The sequence below is a fragment of the Ambystoma mexicanum genome, chromosome 4q (assembly GCF_040938575.1).
Source record: "Ambystoma mexicanum isolate Mex_15411 chromosome 4q, UKY_AmexF1_1, whole genome shotgun sequence".
NCBI classification, from domain to species: Eukaryota; Metazoa; Chordata; class Amphibia; order Caudata; family Ambystomatidae; genus Ambystoma; species Ambystoma mexicanum.
The window spans coordinates 310,088,002-310,103,758 of record NC_090928.1 but is presented as its reverse complement, the minus strand read 5'-3'; the positions used below and the strand labels follow the sequence as shown (position 1 = coordinate 310,103,758).

The 15,757-nt window shown below is 43.4% G+C and overlaps 1 long non-coding RNA gene across 1 annotated transcript; it reads right to left on the bottom strand.

Moving 5' to 3' along the window:
* Positions 1-4,511: 4,511 nt before the first annotated feature.
* LOC138467702 (uncharacterized) lies at positions 4,512-14,823 on the bottom strand. The gene is made up of 3 exons (XR_011268130.1): positions 14,245-14,823; positions 14,078-14,143; positions 4,512-14,000 (listed from the first exon to the last, which is right to left on the bottom strand). It is a non-coding gene; the product is annotated as an uncharacterized lncRNA (long non-coding RNA).
* Between the last annotated feature and the right edge of the window lie 934 nt (positions 14,824-15,757).

Sequence of the window (15,757 nt, the reverse complement as noted above, 5' to 3'; positions counted from 1 at the left end):
CACAGCTAAGTAGTAGTTCTTGTTAAGGCACTTCCTGGTACTGTGCATTGGGCAATACATTGTCATAGTTATGTGGACTGTTATGTGGATGTTAGGCATAGCCTCATAGTAAGTTGGGTATCATATGTCCCATGCAGTGTGTAGGCTGATCTCTGGCATACATCAGTACCTGCTGAGTTAGGCTCTGTGCCTTCTGGTTACAAGTCCCAGGCAAAGGCTTCTACCAATCCAGTGCACCCCTGAGTGTGTCCACCCAGCTGAGTTTCTGGTTTGGAGCTCCAGGCAAAAACTCTGTGAAACTCTGGTCAAACAAGTGTGTGTGTGAGCGCATGCTGTATGCAAGGGCTGAGTATCCACGCCATAACAGCGGCAGGAGCCGAGGAGTATATTACCCTAAATCCCCTTCCCTATCCAAACCCACTACCTAATCCACTTTCCGGTGTTCCTTGGTCCCCCTAACTATCCAATCAATGGACCCTAACCCTCTTTCCCCGGTGGGTTGCGTTAGCATGTGGTATGCTCAGATCCCAGGTGCCAAGACCCAACAGGGAGGTAGGAGTTTGTGCTGCCTCTGCGCCACTCACGATACGGACCTGACAATTGTAATGGCCAGCTAAAAGGTGTTCCTAGCTGTGCTGAACATGTCCAGAATCTGAGAATCGGCTAACAGGTGGAGGGTAAAATTAAGAATGTTGGGAGTAAATTGCATGTTCCTGATGATAATGCTTTTTGAAATATGGCAAGAAATTGCCAAACGCCCGTAAAAAATCAGGTGGACCCGGCTGTCCTTTTATTTTTATTCCCCATGATTAGCCGAATCCGAAAATATATATATTATAGTAGTTACTAGGGAATTCTGAAGTTTTGCCACATAACTAGATTTTTGCCAAAAGTTAACATGAAAACAAAGGGGGATTTCAAATGGAAGTTGCCATATATCTGCTCTAGACTCCTAATCCAATCCTTAGAGAGAGACTTGGGGGTAGAAAGAAGGGTAGCTATCCAATCCTGGTTGCGAGAATTCTTGCAGGGCATCGCCCAATATTGAAATCTTGATGGTGTCATCACTGGTATATACAGTGGATGCACTATGAGAAAGGGAGAGAGCTGCTGAAAATTACCATCTGACAGCCACAAGGAAACACCAAAGGAACATCAAAATTGCATCTGAGTGGACCAATCTATTGCTGGGGAGGCCTAAAAATCTGTCTGGGCCCTATGGTGAAGAGCTGGGGGCCATCCTTGAGAGTGGGGTGACCAGGCCCCTGCCCTGTCCTCCCAGAGGGTCCTGAAAGGCAGCTAGCTGGCTTACCTGAACTCAAAACAGAGGCTTTCAGTAGAATGGAGCCAATTCAAACTTAAGTTTGGACATGTACTTGCCTTAATTCCGTTCTCTTTATAGTGGGTGGGCCAGGAGGGGGCAAAGTGGGGTAGAATCTTAGCCTTTATAACTAAAAATATGACTTTAATTAATTCCCCTTGGCAGAATACCATGGGGTGATTTTAGTTAAAATTTGAAATAAACAAAACTAATTCCCAGTGTACACTGAAAACTATGGACTGTAACTTAATTGGGTAATCCCACGGGTCCAGATTCCCCAACACAGGTCTTTAAATGGAGGGGGGCTGAAAATCCCAAATTCTTAAATCATCCCAATGTTAAGTGTCCAACTTCCCCTAAGACAGGCCTTTAAGTGGAGGGGGGCTGCCTTTAAGTGGAGGGGGGATGAAAATCCAAAATTCTTAAATCATGACCATTTTTATTGTCCAACTTCCCCTAAAACAGGCCTTTAAGTGGAGGGGGGCTGCCTTTAAGTGAAGGGGGGCCTGAAAATATATCCAAAATTCTTAAATCATACCAATTTTTATTGTCCAACTTCCTCAACACAGACCTTTAAGTGAGGGGGATCTGAAAACAAACCGCTAAATCACCCTGTGTTTATTTTAAAGCTAATGTGTGGGTGAAATCATAATTGCATCTCCATTTGTACCAATCTACAAACCAAACTGCTAGCCTTTTAATTGCGCAGTAGACTATTGGTTATTTCTGGAATTGAAATTGGGATAAAGTAAAGTATTGTGATTTGTGTTTTTCCCACTTGTGTGATTTATTTGTGTAACCAGAAGTTTAATTGTGAGCCACGAAGAAGGTGTCATGTGCAGTATGAGTGTGCTCTCCATTATTTATCATTCAAATAAATCCAAATATTTTTCCTAATTTCCTATGCACCGGCCTTGTTCTTGTCTCGATGTGGGCACAAAGGGGGAGATTTGTGTGGCCCTATATGTAAGGCCAGTGCTAAAAAACATAAGCGAGTATTGCAGAGCTGCTTAATTGGGGTTGCGAAGGAACTTCCCAGGCCAAGGGTGGTCTCAATATATTGCGACACTCATGAAGTGTTATAGCAATCCAGATAATGTTTTTCGTTTGCTGCTTTCTTGACTGCGTTGTGACTACGGAGTCTGCAGTTAGTGAGTTATTTGCAAGACGTACATAATGCCTTATGGTAATAAATCCTTTGTCGCTATAACTGGTCCGTATAGGTGCTTTGATTTACTCCAGTACTGCAATGCAAACATAGAGAAAGGATGTATTGCTATGAACCCACACAAAAGCAGATAAACAATACTTTCAGCTAATCTGCTCACCTTTGGCCTCTCATCCTTTGTTTCATAAATACAGACTTTCTCTGCTAAATAAAGCGTTAGGGCACCCAGTCTGCAATCTCCATGGACAGATGCATTTTCAAATGTTCAACTCAAAATGACAAATCATTAAAGACATTCTTATATCGAGTGTTACATCGATCCGTGGACTCATGTTTTCAGAAGCCACATACTTATGGCATGGTCATGGACTACTCGCTAACGGCTTAGATGCAGTATCATTTATTAGGCCAGGAACTAGTCCAAATAAATGAAGGCCACTCTCTAAGCATCGTCTCAAAGGTCATATAATGTTCACAGAGGACTTGATCTCTTTTCCTCGCCCACTCTCTTAGAAAGCACAACTGTTCTCTATTTAACACTGATGCCTGGGACACTACTCCCAGTTGCATGTGGAGGTCAGCAACTTCCCCCAACAAACCGAACACCTGTTAAACACCAGATGATTGCCAAGGAAGGATTTCCCATTCAAGGGGGTCACTTGGTGCCTTTTCCTGGGAACTCAAATAGCATGATGAATTAATAAAAACACATGTCAGATTAAACATGGGGAAGTGTCCCATTGGTCAGGTATCTGTAATTGCTTCATTGCAGCTGTGCTCTGTCCCAAAGCAGTCCTTATGGTCATGTTCAGCCATTTTGTGTATTTATCCGACAGGTCTCAGCATTCTGGGATTTCTAAATCCATACAAGTTTCAGAATCGACTGTCCATAAGGGATTCGCTTAAGATAACCCTCCCAGCAGGGGCTAGATGTAAATAATAAATACAACTATTTCCAACGTGAAAATGCATTTACTGTATCTGGAGATGACAGTGATTACCACACTCTGAAACTAATACTGCTCGGCAATGTTCTTGTTAGCCCACACTCTGAAACTAATACTGCTCGGCAATGTTCTTGTTAGCCCACACTCTGAAACTAATACTGCTCGGCAATGTTCTTGTTAGCCCACACTCTGAAACTAATACTGCTCGGCAATGTTCTTGTTAGCCCACACTCTGAAACTAATACTGCTCGGCAATGTTCTTGTTAGCCCACACTCTGAAACTAATACTGCTCGGCAATGTTCTTGTTAGCCCACACTCTGAAACTAATACTGCTCGGCAATGTTCTTGTTAGCCCACACTCTGAAACTAATACTGCTCGGCAATGTTCTTGTTAGCCCACACTCTGAAACTAATACTGCTCGGCAATGTTCTTGTTAGCCTGCCCCGTTCTAACAGCTTTGTGGATGCTGTCTTTTTCAGCCACTACGAGACATCTGGACTCCTCAACCAGTGCATTCAGTCAGGATTTTGCGCACAAGTGCTGTACGTTTGGAATAAACCAGACACATGTGGTGTCAGTTGTGCATTGTTTCGTCTTTGTAGTTTATTACAGTTATTTTTCCTGGGACACACTAAGTGAAGTTGCTGAACCCATCTACATTTTACAGAATATTGAAGCCCACAGACACAAAATGCAAACATCTTCTTATTGCATTCAACATACAATTTTAGCAATTTAATATAATGTAGAATTGTTCTAAGAACAAGTGCGTCTTTTGATTTTTGGTTCCATTGGAAGAACCATTTAGGGCCTCATTACGACCCAGGCGGTAAGTTACCGCCTGGGCCGTGACTTTACCACCATGGCGTAAACTACGCTTACGCCATGGTGGTTGGCGGATTTACCGCCCCATTCCGAGGTTGGCGGGGCGGTAAGTCCCCAATCCCCATTTACCCTTCCCCATTCCCATTTTTGCCCCATAGGGCATAATGGGAGTGGGGAAGGTGTTAATTACGCCACCGTAAATTACGGTGGCGTAATTAACTCCATGGTCCCTTAGCGCCATGGATTTTAACACCTGCAGGTGTTAAATCCTCCATGGCGCTAAGGGACCTCGTACTCAGGCGGTAAGGGTCGGCGCTGTTTACGCTGCCGTAAACCCCTTACCGCCTGGGTCGTAATGAGGCCCTTAGTGTCCCAAGCCAGGAATGAGTAGCACACATTTGGTAAGATAGTGCTGCGGGTTGAGCACTTGCTGCTGCAATCAGTGTGTGATCTGCAGGTTCGAATCCTGGAAAACCCTACCCAGTCCTTTGTCCTCTCGAAGTCGATAAATGAGTGCCAAATTCAGTCATATTTCGTATGTATTTGTTATTTATATAGCGCCTTATGCCAAGGTGCTGTACAAAACCAGTGTACAGTACAATTACTATGAAAAGCATAATGCAATAAAAAATATAACTTTCAATGAGACTAAAATACAATTTAAACTGAAGTAAGAACGTTTTCAAAGCAGCACAAAAGGTAGGCTAGGAGAGAATAGACAGCAGAGAGAGGGGGGAGAATTCCAGTAGGGAGGAGCCAACAATGAAAAAGAACAGAAGCAACAAGAAGCACGTGGAGGGTGAGGCACCGTTTAAAGAAAGTGAGTTTGAGAGCAAAGAGTACAAGAAAGAACATAAAAGGAAACACAAGAGGTGAGATACATGGGAGCAGGTCCATAGAGGGCTTCGAATACTATACAGAGAAGGTTGAATTTAAGCTGAGAGTGGAACGAATAGAAGAGAGGCCAAAGAGGCAGGGATGGGGTCACACATAGAATACAGAAGACAAACAGAGGAATACAAAACAGACTTAAGAGGAGCTAAATGAGAGATGGGTGACCAAAGAGTAGTACAGAGCAATATAATAGTCAGGAGAAGATTAAATAAGAGATTAGAAGCTTAGTGACACTAACAGTTAGAAAAGGACTAACTTTCTCAATATTGAAAAGATTAAAATGACAGGAGTGTGATTTGTTCGAGATGTGATGAGCGAAAGAGAGATTAATGTCAATATGGAGGCCAAGATTGTGGGCAGTAGTGGGAAAAGGTTGATGAGAAGGGCAAAATAAGACAAATGGAGAAGAAACAGGCAGAGAAATGGTATTTGCAGGGAAAAATAGAACTTCAGTCTTCAAAGGACTGAGGTCAAGAAAGTGGTCCCAATCCAGATTTTGATAGCAGGGAGCCATGTGTACGGTAGGTGTAAAAGATAGAAATAGTTGGGTGTCATCAGCATAAAAATTATGAGACAACCCAAAAGAAGAGATGTTATTAGTCAAAGGAGAAGAATAAAAAGAGAAAAGAAATGTGCCAAGAACAGACTCTTGCGGAATACCTTTGGAAAGAGGAAGGGGATCAGAACAAACACTGGCCCAAGATACTGAGTAAATGCGGTTAGACAGATACGATTGAAACCAGGTGATTACAGAACCAGAAAACCCAAAAGAGGAAAGGGATTGAAGAAGTCATGTGTAATCCACTGTATCAAAAACAGCGGATAAGTCCAAGAGTACAAGAATAGATGAGTGTTTAATATAGCGACCAGAAAGAAGAGTCACAGACAGAAAGAAGAACAGTTTCCGTAGAGTGAAGGGGTCAAACAACAGACTGGAAACAAGATACAATAGGATTAAGAGTGACAAAAGCAGATCCTGGGAGTAAACAAGACGTTCCAACAATTTAGAAAGGTAAGGAAGGAGAGAAATAGGACAAAAATTAGAAGGAATGGCAAGATCCAAGGAGGGTTTTTTAAAGACAGGAAGAATGATGGCATATTTAAATAGAAGAAGGAAAGTAGAAGTTTTAAGAGAGATATTAAAAAGACTGGTAATGTAAGAATTGTGAGCGGGATAGATTTTACAAATAAGTGTAGAGGGAACAAGATCTTTAGGTGAAGCAGTAGGATGAGCCCGGGAGATAAGTAAAGAGGTGTCAGAATTAGAGCTAGGTGAAAAGGAAGAAAGAACCACGGTAGAAGGAGAAGAGGAAACATGGGGGGAAGAAGGCAGAGAAGAGAAATGGCAGAACTAAGAGAATTCACTTTACAAGTGAAGAAATTAGCAAAGTCAGATGGAGTAAGTGTGGGGAGAAGGGAATGATCAGGCAGAGGTGGAGCCAATAGACGGAAAAGAGATTGGAAATGACAGCAGGGGTGAGATGATTGAGAGTGAAAGAGATCAGAATAATAGAGATGTTTAGAAGAAAGAAGTACCTCATATTATAAAATATGATAAGAAAAGAAGGACTCGGGATCTATGCTAGCGACACACCAAGCGACGGAGAGCCCTTCGCACAGAGCGAAGATAAGGAGTAAGCCAAGTCTGGGAAGGTTTATGAGAAGGAGGAAATTTAGAGTGAGGATATAGAGTATCAAATGAGGTAGAAAAGGAAGTGGAGAAAGCTGACACAGCATCATCTATTGAAAGAGCTAAGAAAGTAAAATGGGATGGAAGAGTGGAAATACAGGAAGATACAAAGAGTGAGGTATTAAAAGTTATGAAGAGTGCAATGGGAAAAGAAGGGAAGGAACAGAAGGGGATAAGCAAGTGCCAAGAAAAGGAGGATAGAGAAAAACAGCAAATGATGATCAGAGGAATAAACAGGATAAATAGAAATATGCGAGGTAGACATAGAAGAAGTAAGAATAAGATCCAAAGAGGATCCAAAGATGTGAGAACGGGGAGTAGGAACGGGAGAGAGACAATAAGAGTCAACAATAGCAAGAAATGGAGAGGAGGCATGAAACAGAGAGATGTAAATTAAAGTTGCCCAATAGCAAGAAAGGATTGGAGCAAGGCAGGATGACATTAAGTAAAGTCTCAATGTCATTGCAGAAAGTAGTCAGGTGATAATTGTATGTATATGTTCTCTGTAAAGCGCTTTGGCAAAAGCTCTTTATAAATAACATATTGTTATCACACCAGTTCTATTTTTTCTTTGCATTCTGGTACTTGTACTGTTTGCTTTTCTGTATTATATGCAGGATTACAATAGAAAAATCAGAAGGCAATGACTTAAGTCAGGAATGGATAGGTTACTGTAACCGATATGGGACAAATTGAGAGGGCATACATTGCAGGGATCTCAAGTTGTAGTCTATTTTTTTTTTAAGCGAAAAGGGAAACTCAAAGTGACATAATGCAAAATAATGCAAGCTAAAAAGAATGCAGGTCTAGCACAATATTTCATACCTGACATGGCAGTTAATAAGAAAATATTTACAAGACATCAGTCATATCTGCTGACTGGGTGCTATGGTAGGATGGCAAATTATAGCCAACCCTGGCTTCAACTCAGGTAACAGCACTTATGATGTTGAGGCTTGTTTTTGAATCTTCCACAACATAGGTATGGGTCAACCACTATATGAATGCAAAATATTGTTGGTCAAAAGACGGTTTGGGGTTGTTTCTACATCTGATAATTGTTTGTGGTGAACTGTTTGAAATAAATCTGTTCACATGCAAACAATTACCAGGCCATGAAACAACCCCAATCCCTGTACACATGCAACCAAAATGCCTCCACACCTTCTCCCCTACCTATCTGCTTGATCAGAGGTCCCCCGCAACCCTGTGTCGGACCCGTCACTCTAACGTGGTTCGGATCTGACGCAGCATGGTCAATTTTCTTCTTTTTCGGTCCCCCACCTCCCATGTTGAGGAAGCAGGGGACCCCCTGCAACCTCCAAGGCCAAAAATACCAAACATGGGGAGAGGGGACCACCCCCTGCCACCTCCGCTCCACATGTTCGGTATGCTTTATAATCGATCGAACAGTACTGGCCGAATTCGGTCAAATGTACCATTTTGATCGATTATAAACGATCAATTAGGCTAATACCAAAAAGTCTGCAGTGGCTTAACTCCTATGAAATGGCTGAGAATTGACAACTATGGTTTTATTTTCAGAAGTTTTTTAAACAAGCAATGCCAAGTTTATGAGGCCTTGGGGCAGTAAATACTTCTGTACAATATTCCAATGAATCAGAAAAGCCCAAAGAAACTAATTGGGGGACATTAGGAATGCATCCTGACACTTTCCCAGACTGGAAGTTGCTAAATGGTTGGTTTTAAGAGCGCATCATCAGTGCCACAAACTCTGTGTTTTTTAGGTAATCTTAGTGTGAAAATCTGCATTAAATTAGACAGTTTGCAAAATGTTCTCGGGGTTGGTGGTGGACAGAATCGTCAACTTCCCGCAACATCCTTCTAAACTAGTGTTTGGGCTTACTCAGTAGTTCGAAATAGATCATGGACGCCCCACCACTTTACAAAGTCACCAGCCGCCACTGTATGTGAGCCAAATTTCGGTCTACCTCTACACTTGCCAAGCTGCCAGTAACCTCCGGCCTCTGCCTACAAGACTGATCGAGAACCCCAACCTCATGGTTCTGGTACATAGCGATCCTGAGATCCTGCGCTTAGAAAGCACTCGTTATTAAAAGAACAATTACAATTCTAAAAATAATTATATCCTGCAAGGCCATACACTCCCAATCGACAGTCCTCTTCCCTATGCAAACCCTTAACCACATACATTTGCCAAACTTAGTAGGCCACTCTCGGTTACCTAAAGACCACTGATTATGCTGTTAAAAAGTGCACCTTTTCCACTTTTCTCTCCATACAATCCCTGCGCTATAAACAGACCTGCAGCCGATGCTTTCAAGAGCTCCAGAAGAGGCACCGCCAACTAGCTCTGTCATGGCACCTTTCTTTAACCACAATGTTCTTCCTTTTGGACAAGGACAAACCTCAACGAAATGTAATATATCTCATCTGCAGGATTTGGAGTTCTGCATAGAACACTTCAGAATTATGTTTTATAATCATGCCTTCAATTATTGCATAACAGTGCATGTTTATTGTCGGTATCTATACGTGTTGGTAGGTTTGTAATTTAATGTTAGACACCTTCATTAAGAAGCTGCAATAGACGGTCTCATAAAAACAAGAAATTCCCAGCAGTAGGAGCCCATGGCAACCTGCTGGTTTACAACACTGCAATGCATAACAAGTCAAAGGCACCCTATGATGTCTGGAGTACCACAAGCACCAAGATCAATTGTTAGGATCTCTGCAGCAATCCTTGGGCACACATGCTGTGTCAAGTTAAAACAGAAACAAGTTACTGAAACCTTTAGGTGCAGTCTGTATCAAATCTCACTGCTGCCCCACCTACCCACTCCCACACTACTACTAAATCTGTAATGATCCCAATCCTAAAGGTGACAAAGATACCTCCCAACAGATATATCTCCTACACTTGATGTGGTTAGAGAAGGCCGAGGGCAGGCTATGTCTTCAGGAGGGGTATGAGCTAATAACAGTAGAAACTCAAACAGCAATAGTGCAAAAACTCCAGAATAGAAGCATGTCCAGCAAAGGTTCCATACAAATATTGACACAAGCAAAAACCCACCCCATAAAGTAACACATAAAATGCAAACTGTTGTAGAATAGAAGTCTGGGTAGATGGGCAGGGATGTTCAGAGGTGTTCAGGCACTCGATTGGTGAAATGTCAGTGTTGAAGGAGATGTCTTACAAGAAAAAAACAGAGATGGCAAGGGTTAAAAGTTACTATAGCCCCAAAAATGGATCAGGACGACTGGGCCTCTTCCCAGTACCGTATGTCCTTTTCTTGGGTGCTTGACAGAGTCAACTCATGCTTCAATTAGCTATCCTGTGATACTGCAACATCATCAAGTTTGCATTCCGTGTATGATTAGAGGACCTGATCTTTTTGTTCAGGTGCACTTTGACTAAATCATAGTTGTGTGTCTCCTTATTTGAACGTAGGATGCAGATGACAGCTCAAAGTTCAGAGAGTCCCAAAATCAGCACCACAGGTCCTGTGCCGACTCCAAGGGCATTGAGCACGGTCAAAGTGGCTCGCAGATAGCTCATTGTGGTGAAACAGGATTTCAATTGATCTTGGACTTCTGGTTTGCTGGGAGTCCCACTCCAAGGACTTCAGGACAAGGTGAGTCCTTTTGTTGCACTCTCCCTCTAAGGAGCTTGGTTGGCACAGACAGGGGTTGCTTCATCCGCAGTGACAGGGTCTTGGGCCTATTGCAGCCAGAGTGATGCCATGCTCTAACAGTCACCCCCACTGTTCCCCAGGGATTGTTAGGGGATACAGCTTTCCTCTTCCTTGGTTGCCTTCTGTCTTCATTTCTATGGCAGAGGACTTTGGAATAGACAGCACTCCCAACAGAGGTCCAAACGTGTTTTCTTCTTCTTCTTCTGATGGTCAAAGATGAATCAGCACACGATGAGGTATCTTTCTATTTAAAGGTAACTGCTTGGAAAAGCAAAAGGGACAGCATCCTAACTATTGTTCCACTCAGCAGCTGTGGAGACATTAAGCGTATGCACCAATAATCTTGCGTCCTGTCAAAACCCTGCTCACATAGCTGACACGTGTATGAAATCAAAATGTGGCTTTATAATTGTGTGTTCTGTGAACCACCATGCCACAAACAGGCATGGCTTACTTTTAAAGGTTTATGTGCCACTAGACTGTATAAGGCATACAATTATCAGAATTTAGAACAGAGGTAGTTCAAATACCACCTCTCCTTGCAGGAGCTTTGTGTCCCAGAAGCTGTCATAGATTCACAGGCGACCTTTTACCCAGCTCTGTGCTTCTGCAGAATAAGCACTGCAGACGTTGCAAGACTGGTAACAGGAAGGCACATGGAGTATTTTTAAAGAGGGGGCGGGGCCTTATTAGCAGACATCCTTGTTAGAAAAATAATTGCCTGCATCATTTTATGTTAATAAATATCAAAGAAGCTCCAGCAATCCTACCCACACTAGATAGCATTCTGTCACAGTAGCTCCATGGGCCGAATGAATAAGGCCCGCCTGAACTTTGCCTTTCACTGTATCCCGTTCGCGAACTAAGACCATCAGACTGCAACATTTCAGGTCTCACATCATTTTTTCCTCCTTTCCATAACGGGTGGATATTACTAAAACTCATGCTCCATGCAGCTTCCTTTTGTAGGTGCCTCTCTTTATGCATAGGAGATATGGGGGGGGAGTTATTATGTCGTAACCATGTTTGAGTTCGAATTCAGTGTCCACATGAGGGTGGTATTGCGCACAGGTAGTTTTAGTGCAGAAAGCTCCCTGTAAAAGTCAGCACAACGCGATGGCTTCGTGTGACATGCGAGCCTTGGATCCAGTGCAAAGGGACTCAGACTAGAGCCAGTTCTGATTCCTTGAGGAAAGCAATACATTTTATGGGGCTGGAAGTCTCAAATGTTTGCGGGTGTAACCTGGGATATGATACCATAGAATATACTAATACTTCACATAGAGTGAACAAATACCTTGTATATTCCTGGCAATTGGGCAGAGATGTATGTGCTCACCTTTCCTTTAGAATGAGGCCAGATATTATGATTTTAGGGCCAGTGTGGCTCCTCCTCCTCCTTCCCCTTTGCTTGTGGTGCTCTAGGCACTGACTAGAATGTTCTTTTTTGTAAGCACCGACCCTTGTCAGTTCTGTGAGTTAAGCATATCTGCCGAAAACTGTGGGTAACTATTCGGCAATACTTTTCGCAGTAATAGTCGTATGCAGTGCTGTACATAAATGTGTAGCATATATACATAAACCAATATCATGACCCTCACGTATACCCTGCTTTATCGTAAGAACGTACGATTTTGATATATTTGCTTCTGTTGAGTACAGCAGTGCTTAATTTGTAAAAAAAAAAAAAAGGTCCCAGGCCCAAATATTCTCTAGAACTCTTGTGACAATGTGGGTGGGCAGTTCCCCGGCACTGCTGCCAACACCCACAGCTGCTCCCCACAGTCTTACAGTCTTGACACATTTGGGGTTACAATGCAGCCACTTCATAATTAAAGGAGTCCGAGACAAGTGCCGGGAGTCAAAAATAAGTTCCAGAGCTGACCCCATACAAACACCCATTCACAGTAAACACTGGATTCGAGGCACAGCATGCATGCAGCGTATCGTATTGCAGCATTGAGGAATTCTGTGAGTTGCAAGGAATCGGACAAAAAGACTGAGTTCAAAAGTCCGAATGGGAGATTTGGCTACATTTCGGCCGTTCGAAAATACCGAACAGCCGAAAAGTTTGACCAAATCGCCCATTTGGTGGCGGGGGCTGTAGGGGTGTCCCCCGCACCCTTGCTCACTACATTTTGAGTGGGGGTTGCAGGGGTGTCCCCGAAGCCAGTTGCGGAAAAAAGAAAAAAGAAAGGAAAGGGCCCTGCAGCGCCAGTTCTGGATCACAGAAGTGAAAGGGAAAAGACATTGCAGGGATACAGCAAGCCGGCAGCAAGGTAAGTAGAGGAGTGGGGGTCTGGGTAGGGGTGTGGTGGGGGTATGGTGGGAGCGTGGTTGGGTTGTGATGGTGTCAGGGGCCAAGTTGGAAATGTTCAAGCGAGAAAAGACAGGTTATTTCGGAAAAAATAATCTTCGGTCTTTTCTCCCTCGAACATTTCCATCTCAGGCTTTCAACCCTGATCCGAGATGCAAGAGGCATCCTAGGCGGTTGTAGCCGTATTTCATGGTGCATGACATGTGTACAGCATAAAGGCATCCTTGAGGATTTCCGTGAGTCACAGATGGTGGTTCAATTGTTGGTGCAGCAACGCTTCGTGGTATGGCATAGGTGCAGAGTACATGGGGTAGAGGGGTCACTTTCTCCCGTTCTTCTTAAACAACGGGGGGAGAAGGGTCATTTTGCCCCGTGGAGTTTCTGCAACCACACACCAAGAACACATCTGGGTTCAGTGACACGCTTTTCCAGATCACTAGGGCCTGGCAAGGCTTCTATCTCTTCAGCTGCTGGGCTCAGGCTTACTGAAGTGTAAGCATGAGTCTTGCAAAATTAGCAAGTGCTGCTCTCTTCGGAAAGCTGCCTTATGTCACCTCAGCCTTGATTGGGGGGGTGGTTGAAGGACACGCCAAAGCTGTTTGTGAGAATGGGAGAAGTAGAGAGTCATAATGCAGAATGCGGCATAAACAGCTCAGCAAGTTAATCTGTTGCGGAGATGTTTTGACCTGCCTATAAATGCTATGGCTTTTTTTCCAATTCCTGATGCTAAATGCCCTTCAAAATGTGTTGTTTGGTCCTGGGGATGGATATGGTTCCCTCACTTTACTGGGTATGGGGATTATTGCCCCCATAAAGAAAATAAGAATTTGGGTCTGCGCCCGTAGCAAAAATGAAAAAAATGTCACTTAAAGTCATATGTACAGAGTAAATGCAGCACAAATGTTTTCAACCCCTTATATAGTTGTATCATCTTGTCCGGCAACTGCTGGTTGCTGTCCTCTTGTGTAGGTTTCCATTGCTGCCTGTGTATGTTAGAACTCTCTTGTAATTTCAAAGGTGGACGTCCATTCCGGCAGTTGAACCTGTGGTGTAGCCGACATGTTCTTTCTGCCAATGTACCTCTCGGGGGTCCGTAAAGACCACCTGAGGAGTCGACTGACCCAAAGATGGATGGACGTCACAGGATCCCGCTGGCCTGTAAAGGAAATACAAGGTTAACACCACAAAGTATACAATGAAGTGCAACTAGCAACAAACAGTTGTAAGCTGTACCTTGTGCCAACAGGAAAATCCCTGAATGTGTTCTTGATTCCTGTCTGTGTTCGGAAAGGCGTTATCCTAAAGTAAGTACAACACAATGATTTAGGGGTCGTGAGTGAACTAAACATTTACTACACAAGATAAACAATGCACAGTTCAAAGTACTGGAAGAGGCTTACGAAACGTGTAGATGATCCATAGATACCATCGAAAACAGAAGAAAGTCGTGTAGAAAACAATAGATGCTCCTCCTAACAGCCGCTCTCACGAGGACACAGAGAGTTCCATGAGGCAGTCTCAACTCCAAGCGACAAAGTTTCAAAGTTCCACCTAGCACCCGCCGGCACGAGGAAGCCTTAAATCTCCACACAGCAGTCTCTAGTCCAAACAAGCACAATGTTCCAATCGATGAAAAAAGGTGGAAAGAAGTAAGGAGCAAGCACAGTATTTGTGGTCCTAGAGGAACTTGGGACGTAGCGTGGTGCTTCGGGAAACAAAATGCAAAGTTCCAAAACGATGAGCAAGAGGTACATAGTCTGTAGGCAATCCGAGTCGCCAACAGTACGGGCAAGAACAGAGACCAAATCACAGGGCACAAACAGGTCAGAATACTTTCCAGAAATCGGTAACAGAAGATTTTCTTACAAGACCAATGGGCGAGATGAAGCGAATTCCATAGGACGTAGCCATGTCAAAATCAGTAAACGAGGAGTAACGAAGGTTCAAAGTGCTGCAGAAAACAAATTCAGAAGAAACGATCCCAATGTAGGCGGGGCATATGAATGAATGAAACTGAACACATGACCCTCTGGAAACGGGTCTAGCGTGATAGCACACGTGATCTCAGAAACGCAAAGCGACCGCGTCTCTACGGCAATCCCCAACGCTCCCGAAAAGATCCACTGCATGTTGAGGCAGTGCTAGGTGATTTGCGCACATGCAGTTCACGTGTTTTACCAGGAATAAGTGAAACAGTTGCAGAAGAGGAGAAATCTGCTGAATACTGTACTTGAAATGAAATATCAGATGTCATGGGCGGCCGTGGTTTCCTGACAGTGTACATGTGGGTGGTCACGCACTGGGTCAGCTGATCCACGTATGGGCTTTTCGGATAGTATAATCAGAAAGAGCAAGAGTTAATTGGGACATTGGTGGCAACAATCATTATTTGACCTCAATGCACCATGCTCTGTTTGACACAGATTGTAGAAGTGGCGTGATAAGTTGACACATTGATCCTCAATGAAGAATGTTTACCTCTGAGCCATCTGCAGGACTAGATGAAAAAGGAAGTTCACTTTTGTAAATATCTGCACGAGAGATGAGCGTTTGTCCAACAAAAGAGGCCAGGCAAAAGATAGGGTCTTCTGGTCTACCAGCAGTTATTTGCACTTCTGTTCTTGTTCAGTTTAAAATTAAAATCTTTCCTTCATCCAGTATTAAGTGTCTATAAGCCAGGCAACCTGCGTTGTCCATTAGATTCCAAGGTCCGCCCTGCATCCTGAGGCAGATTTGGGTGCTGTGTTATGAGATGTTTAGTTTCTTGCAACGCTCAGCAATCACCCTATTATGGCATCTTAGTGCAGGAACTAGAGGAAGACTGAAGCGACACAGGGCCAGAGAGATTAATTATTAGGAAACACAGGTAGGCTTTTGGCTGATACTTAAATTCAAGATGAAGAAAAAGGATCA